The 8,623-nt window shown below is 40.8% G+C and overlaps 1 long non-coding RNA gene across 1 annotated transcript; it reads right to left on the bottom strand.

The window, feature by feature from the left end:
• Nucleotides 1-766: 766 nt before the first annotated feature.
• LOC141379144 (uncharacterized) lies at nt 767-7,878 on the bottom strand. The gene is made up of 3 exons (XR_012395153.1): nt 7,049-7,878; nt 4,746-4,870; nt 767-4,100 (listed from the first exon to the last, which is right to left on the bottom strand). It is a non-coding gene; the product is annotated as an uncharacterized lncRNA (long non-coding RNA).
• Between the last annotated feature and the right edge of the window lie 745 nt (nt 7,879-8,623).

Below are 8,623 nucleotides of genomic sequence, written 5' to 3'. Positions count from 1 at the left end.
ATTAAAATTTCATAAACAGAATAATTTGACGTTCAGTTTTTAAAAATAAATTAAAAGTTTTCATCTGCAGGAAAAAAATGTAAAAAAAAGTCTTCAAATTACAAAAATATTAATAGTGTTGAACTTGAATTTCTGCTGCAATTCGATTAGATTGACCATTTCTTGTCATAACGAATAGCTACCGTGTGTTTGACAAACACAGCAGTGGTGCTTTCTTGCTCAATAAATAAGTATGGTTTATGGTTGGTTGAGTGAATGAAATCAGGACCCTATCATACTGCACTATACTGCATGAAATAGACTGCACCTTTGACATTGAAGTAAAATCTGGTCTAAAGTCCAGTGCAGAGCACGTTAATTATGTCTATATGCAGGTCCAAACACTTACACATTGCTTAATACAGACAAGATGTACAGCAAATATCTTTACATATGAAAAAAAAAGGATTAAAATGTTACAGAAATTATTATTGAGTACATAGATATAAAAAACACTACCTCCATGCCTCATCTCGGGGCTTTATTCTGTTTATTCAATTTACATTTGTATAATGTTATTATTAGTATTTGCAGTATTATTTATTATAAATTTATATTTATTATTTATATAGTTTAGATTTGTCCACATGTTGGGTTTTGGAGACTTCTGAATAACTATTGAGGGCATAAGAATAGGACGTGTGTTTGGATATTGACCACACTTCATTATTATTGTTCATTTATTAGTTTGCTGAAAATTACAACTGAATTTAAAAATAGTTTTGAAACAAATCTTTGCGCTTAATAAACAAAATTAAATATGTAGGCTAATGGCTGTCTTTAGTGGAGTGTGTACAACACGGTTTCCTTATTCAGGAAAGTAAAGGAGCAAAGTGAAGAGTAAAAGTAAAGAGGCCAAATGAAGGGGCTCATTCTTTATTCTTGCACCGCAACTGGTTTGTTTAACTGTTTTCTTGCAAGTGAAGAATTAAATATTTCCACTTACAAAGTCCACCATGTAAACACCAAATGCGTCATGACGTGACTCAGAATTGACTTTTAAAGTGAATGAAAGATGAGTCTTGTTTAATGCACATTATGCTCAAAACACACCCATGACTCATTTATAGAATAAGCACAACTCTGTTAGACCATGCGCCGGGGCATTGCCATCCTTAAAATGGCAAAAGAATATTCTGAAATGCCCTTAATGCGTTTGCGCCATGCGCTTTAGACTTTGCACCTAGATCGTTAAAATAATGCCCTCAATGATTCATACATAGAGACTCATTTAATACCTCGGATGAATCATATATAATTGAGCAAATGATTTGGGGTATATTTAAACGATGATATTGTACTAAAACAGATGTTCATCATTCCTTTGTGTTTTCAAACTGATCTGAAAACGACTAAAACATGCTGTGCTATCCCAGGCCAGTAGTTGGCGATGTCACTCTGTAAACATTACACACCTGTGAACATATAATCCTGTTGTATAATGTTGCACCTGTCAAAAATGAGCACATGCTTAAAGAAAGAAGAAAAATATTTGAGCCCCGGCCGGGTCAGTTGGCATTTCTGTGTGGAGTTTGCATGTTCTCCCCGTGTTAGCGTGGGTTTCCTCCGGGTCCTCTAGTGCAGGGGTTCCCTAACTTTTTTATTCCTGGACCCACCTAGGAAAGTAGACTCACCATAATATTTTAATATGGATAAATGGGTAAAAAAAGTAAAAATAAATAAATAAAATGATGTATATGGTGTGTGGCTTTTTGAATTTTGCGATTAGATGTGCACAAAATGAGGCTTGAAGTGCTTTTTGTGGGATGCTGGCTGTAACTGTGATCATTTTTTGTTGTCGAAGATACTCTTCTTTTTTAAGAAGAGTATATGATCAACCTTTGTTGACATATTCAGAATGTTTTGTTGTCAGGTTTCGTTTAAGCTGTAAGGGTTTTATGCTAGCACTTGCAAGCTTTTCCAAGCATAAAATACAATGCAGGACATCCTCACCCTCTAGATCTCTGCCAGCAGCAAAACTAAGATCAAGGTAGGACTGATTCTATTTTCTGTGTGGGCTCTTTTTAGATTTGGTTTGATCTGAAGACATATCAGAAGTCTGTGACGCCTTTAGTTTTAAAAACTTTTTACTAAACACTTCGCGGCTGTGGTCATGAGTGCTGCATGCTACTGACGTAGACACGTGACAGTTCAAAACAAATGAATCTGACTCAGTCATTCAATGAATGCTGATTCAGACTGTATCAGCTCGTGTTTTAACCTAAATGATTTATTTGAAAAACAGAATCATCTCTAAAGAGTTGTTCGCTCATTATCGTACTGGTTTTGATTCACCGCAATGTAAATATAGCTGCAGCTAAGTGACGTTGCGCGACACACCTTTGTTCACTGTGCGACCCACTAGTGTTTCGTGACCTACAGTTTGAAAACTCCTGCTCTAGTGCATTGAACAAGCTAAATTGGCCGTAGTGTATGTGTGTGAATGCAAGAGTGTATGGTTGTTCCCAGTACTTAGTTATGGCCGGAAGGGCATCCACTGTGTAAAACATATGCTGGATAAGTTGGCAGTTCATTCCACTGTGGAGACCCCTGATAAATAAATGGATTGAATGCATTGAAAGGAAAGTTTCTGTCACTCATTCCACTAACTGATTGTGAAGGCCTGTTCATTCATTCATTTTCTTTTGGGCTGAGTCCCTTTGTTAATCAGGGGTCGCCAACTTATCCAGCATATGTTTTACACAGCGGATACCCTTCCAGCTGCAAGCCAACACTGGGAAACACCCATACACACTTTTGAATTCACACACACTACTACCAAATTAGCTTTTCAATTCACCTGCACATCTTTAAACTGTGGGGGAAACCGGAGCACCCAGAGGAAACCCACGGCAACACGATGAGAACATGCAAACTCCACACAGAAATGCTAACTGACCCAGCTGGGGATCGAACCAGCGACTTACTGCACCACTGTGGAGCCCTGTTCTAAAATAAGGACGTTTAATATTTTGTGAAAATCATATAAAAAATTTAAATATTACTGAAAAGGAATGTTTAAGATAAGGGATGTTTAAGATATCACCATAATATTTGATTCTAAAAAGGGAAGATTCGTACTGCATGTTGCGTAGCACCTGACCCAGCTGCTCCTCTGTATCGCCTCTTGCTGGCAAACTGAAAGTCGCATTTATCAACATAATAAGCACTTGGAAAAACACAGTGTACGGCATCTCTGTTTACTCTGAAACTTGCCCGCTGAGATCTCTTTAGCAGTATTTCTCAAAACAGTTTACAAAACAGATTACGAAAATGCATCAGCTGGCTGCAATAATCCGTCGATGGCAGCCTGGATGGCGTTGGTGTGATATCTCACACGAGAAGTCCTTTCTGGAAGACTATATTAGCATGATGATGGATAGCACACAATCCCACTCCATGAATTCAGACGCTTCTGCTGCCAAAATCATGCTGGGTTGATGGAAAATTCCCGGAACTATGACGATCCGACGGACCCAGAATTGATTAAAACATTACTACCAAGGCCCTGACCGTGCGATTTTCCATTTTACATTGCATCAAGGTCATAAGATGAGCCACGCGCCTGTTTCACAGCTGCAGCAGGTTCAAGCCAAGGCAACTGACAGTAAGCAGAGCACATCCAGTGAGGTCTAAAAGTTGTGGGTTCCATATGCCTCCTAAAGTTTTATTGTGCACTAGGCTGGCTCTCGTAAACACAAAGTTTGTATTTAAGTCAGCAAGTGCTGCCCTGTGTGTTTAGAGCAAGCTGTTCCTGTGAAGAGGGGGGCTCGGGAGCCATGAAAAGCATCAATCATGCTTTAAACACACAGTGGGTAGCAGTCGGCCTGGTCCTCACTCTGCTCTCATTAGCCATCAGTCATCTCAGCTGGGTAAGACCCACAGCTCTGGGCTTCTGGCGCTGTGCACGTCGGCATTTTTCTGGGGTTCAGTTTCAGGGGGCCTGCAGGTGATTCTCTTGTGCTGTCTCTATATATGTACAGTAACTGCAGAGGTGTTTCCAGTTCTGACCGGTCCTTATTAATGCACAGTAGCTTCTCAACCCCCTTTAGATTTTTCTCCTAGAAAGTATTAGATGTCTAATTAAAATACTTTATTGAGCTCATTATCTTGTTACTCTGTTAGAAAGGGAAACATCTTGAATGGTATGAGAGTTGAGAGCTGAAGACTGGAGTTGAGATACTGATCTAAGTTAGTGTTTAAATGCAAAATTCCCTAGTAGTATGCTTGAGCCAAGGGGTCAACCCTTTAGACCAGGGGTATCCAAACTCGGTCCTGGAGGGCCAGTGTCCTGGAGATTTTAGCTCCAACTTGCCTTAACACACCTGCAAGGATGTTTCTAGAAAGCCTAGTAAGAGCTTGATTAGCTAGTTCAGGTGAGTCTGATTTGGGTTGGAACTAAACTTTGCAGGACACCGGCCCTCCAGGACAGAGTTTGTGCACCCCTGCTTTAGACTAGAAGTGAGGAAATTCGGTCCTGGAGATCCACTGCAGATCCAGCCTTGATAAAAACTCACTTCAGTTGTAGCTACTAACCAATAGACCTTGACAACATAGGCTCATTCTGAAAACTTAGCCCTAAATACGTTTCTGAAAATCATGAATTATGTAAACGGCTATGTATAGCGGCATTTCATCTTTAAAACCAGCGCTACAGGGCGTTATGACGTCGTTTTTTTTTTTGGTCTTACCAGCTGACCGCTTACCTCCGTATGGACAGCTTTGCTGCTGTACGTCGGTGGATTTGAGATGCAGAGAGGAGTTGACTGCAACAACGAGGTTCGAGTCCAGTGAAGAATGATTCCAGACAGCAGGTAAGACAAAACAACAGCTGAAAAATAAAATAAGCAAGTAAATAACCGGGTAAGAATGTGGTCAAATAAGAAAGCGAGGAAAAGGGTAGAGTGAAGATATCGGTCGGTAAGAACAGCAGAGAAATTTAAGATTGGAAAAAGCATACACAGTTACCTCTAGTGGATTTTCGAAAACAAAAACTGCATAAAATGTGGGATGTATTTTGCTGTCTCCAGAAATGTATATAGCGGTACGTAATCACAATGAGCCTGGATTATACCTTGATTAGGGTTTGTGTTGAACTGTATAGGACTCAAGCTCCCCAAGACCAATATTGTCCAACAAATTCAGTTTTGAATGGTTCTCATGATTCCATGTGTAAACCAACTCCCCGATTCCATCACCTGACACACTCACTGAGATTTTCAGGAAAGTGCATCTCTAGAGTTCTCAGAGAATGGTCAGAAAAAGAGAAACTATCCAGTGAGTGGTGATTTTTAGGGTGTCAAGTTAATGTCAGAGGTCAAAATTAGTTTGAAAGGTTAAATAACCACCTGTTAAAAGTGAGCTCTGAAGGAGAGCTGAACTGAATGTTCAGAATAGCTAACCTTGAAGCAGATGAGCTACAACAGCAGCAGAGGTGCACAGTGTTGCCACTCCTGTAACTTCAAACTGAGGATACAATTCACACGGGCTTCCCAAAGTTGGACAACAGAAGATGAGAAAAGATTGCCTAGTCTTGATTTCTGCTGACATTCAGGGTTAGAATCTGGTACAAACAAAATACAAGCATAAAAGGGGGTTTGGGGTTAAGGTGGTTGGTAGCTTGCTAGGCAACCATCAACCGTTTTCTTAGAGGATGACAAGCTGACAAAACATTGCTGTCACTCTGATACAAGTTGTATTTATGGAGAAAATTACAAAGCACTGCTGTGTTTGGGTGTCTACCGAAATGAGTATATTCCATACAAGATGAAGCTGATCGGTCTGTTCTTGTCACATGACTAGCGGAGAGCTCCTGCAATTCATTCAACTGCATGCGTCTAGGAGTGCGTCACATCGCTTGTACGTGCAAGCCGCACACCACAATTGGAAATAACAAACTTGCGTGAACTCTTAAAAAGACATAATATGCGAACAGCCACTAAAAGGCCACCGTCACTTGCGATCTCCAGCAGTTGATCATCTTCTTGCACTGACATGGTGGATTCACCTGATTTGTTGACAAATGTGTTGCAGATCTATTCCTTGGCAGTTCAGGGCATTTTTCCCCTAGCAAAAAAACTTTATAGATGCCCATTTCTTGCTGATTTTGCTGCTTGTGTGTTAAATTTGGCCGCTCAAGTGACCGAGATGTAAGTAGGAGAATGCGGCAATTTTTCAAAATAAAAGATTTTTTAAAATAAAAGATCTTTTAGACAATAATAAAACGGAAATAATTAATGATTTCTTGTGTGGCCTGGCGCTGATTGATTTACGGACCGGTACCGGTCCATGGCTCGGTGGTTGAGGACCACAGGGTTAGGGAATATGTTATTGGCATACTTTACCATACCTTTATTCATACCTATTCTATCCCTAAACCCAACCATAACTGTACATTTTACCTATAATCAGAAGGGAATAATAGTTGGAGAACAATCATGTAGAAGTGCATAAACCTAGCTGTAAGCCTAAACGGTAAACGTATCTCTTAATTCTGATTGGCTGTTTGGAATGTTGTTCCAGAATCAACATAGATGTTAATCCAGAAACACGTCCTACTTGGTGAAATTAGATGGGTGTTAGGCCCCTAGTTCCAATTGAGCATTGTTTAAATGGCACAGTGTACCAGAGTAGTTCTACTAATTGCAACTCCATCCCTTCATTACCACAGTGTGCTCATATTAGGCTGCAAGTGTCAGGTGATTCTGATTTTAGATCCACCTTTGGAAATAAAATACTCTTTTTAGTCTGCACTGACTTGTACACATACCTTCAGTAGGCAAGATTTATTACCTACACCCTAGGTTTAAACAATTTTGAAACCACAGTTTATAAGTCCACCAAGAACTATAATGGATTACACATTTTCTCAGTGTAGCAGATTTTAAGACAGTGTGAGAAAGAGCAGCGTTGTTTTATTTTTCACTGGATAAATATAGGCTTGAGCTCTTCGGCCCCTGGAGATAAACGGCAGATATCTTTCTCTTCTCTTTTTTCTATCTTTCCTCACCCTGTTCATCAGCAGGGTGCCGCGGAACCATTAGCTGACATTTAAGCAGTGCTTTTGTCACTGCCATGCAGCCTCTCTCTCCTCTTCTCTCTCTCCATCGCAGCCCACATCCTCAGTCTAGGAAGACGGTAGCTCGGCTACATGCATCATTCAGGCCTGGGTGGAGATGCAGCACTCCACTTCCTTAATAATGTCATTTTGCTTGAATGGTATTAACAGATTATCCCAGCCTGGGGCAGTAAGGCATGTGCTGGGGAAAGATAACCTTGTGTTCTGTAATTTAATCAAAAATGTTTCCTCCATAGAATCACTTTGCCACCTCCATAAGAGCCCTAATATGCTCTCGTACCCCCTAGTTGTATTCCTCTGTGGTTGCGGAGCCAGAAAAAAAAACTATTACAACAGAGTTTTGCTAAGATTCCTCAACGAGGTGTTTCGAATCACTCGGCGCTTCATCTGTGGACATGGGACTATAAACAGGCTTAGATGAAATCAGATTTAAATCCTCAAATTTAGCTCGGCTGCATATCAAAGAGACACTCTCGCTCAACTCTCAAAGGCAGAGCGTTATTTTCTCCTCCGTCACTGTAGGCCTACAGTAATATTCCTCGCCGCATATCGGCTTAAAAAAAAAGCATGGTGAAATTCTGCGACACAGTTTGATTTAGAGGCAAAAAATGTAAACCATTTAAAGGCGAACTCTTTATGGAGTTTAATCCTGCGTTCCATCCCTGGAAGCCGAATTTATATCCCGCATTAGCTATCGTCTCGTCAGAGTATTGCTCTTCTCCTCGCGCGAGCGTTTTTCGGGGGCAGACGACAGCGCTATCACTCACAAGCACATGAACACACGGGCATTATGGGCTTATCTCATCTGGCACAGCCCAGGCTAGGCCGCCGCTCGGTCCTCCGGGCTACTTTACTAATAACCTTTTTTCTTATCAGGCACTCTGCACCTCTGCCTGTGATCAAAGACCCAATTAATGGAGCAGGGAAAGGTGAGGCATTCAAATAATAGAGACAGCTGTTTTTCTCTGTTTGAGGGAATCCATTTGTATTGTTATCGGCGGGGAGCAGTTCTCCAGACCTCACTTAATTGAGGGTCTGTCAATTCTTGCCGCTTGATAAAAAAAAACGGGAGTTGAATCGCTAAAGGTGGTAAGTGGCAGGAATATCACAGTGTTTCAACTCATCCTCAGCTTTATGATCTCTTAAATGGTAATAAAAGCAGATAAGGGGTTCACAAAAGTGTAGACCTCCTGGTAGAGATCCTCTGAAGGCTTTGTCAGGGCTGAGCGATCGCCGAATGCCAGGGTTCGTTTTGGCTTGGCGTGGGGGGCGGACGCATTTGTAAAGCCTTTCGGCCAGGACGAAGGTAATTGCTGTACTAAATGTGTTGCCTTGTCAGTGTTGCTGTCACATTTCAGGACAAAGTGGGCTGAATATTGGACGTATTAACATTTCAACATTAGGTAAAATGTAAAATGGGGGACATGGGAATTAAGTGACACTTTAAATACAGACCTTCCACGCTAATAGCTTCCCTTCAGAGAGCATTTACTCTTCAATACTCAA

This window comes from Danio rerio, chromosome 19 (assembly GCF_049306965.1).
Source record: "Danio rerio strain Tuebingen ecotype United States chromosome 19, GRCz12tu, whole genome shotgun sequence".
Classification (NCBI taxonomy): Eukaryota; Metazoa; Chordata; class Actinopteri; order Cypriniformes; family Danionidae; genus Danio; species Danio rerio.
Note: the sequence above shows the minus strand (reverse complement) of the source record. Positions and strands in the feature narration are given on the sequence as shown.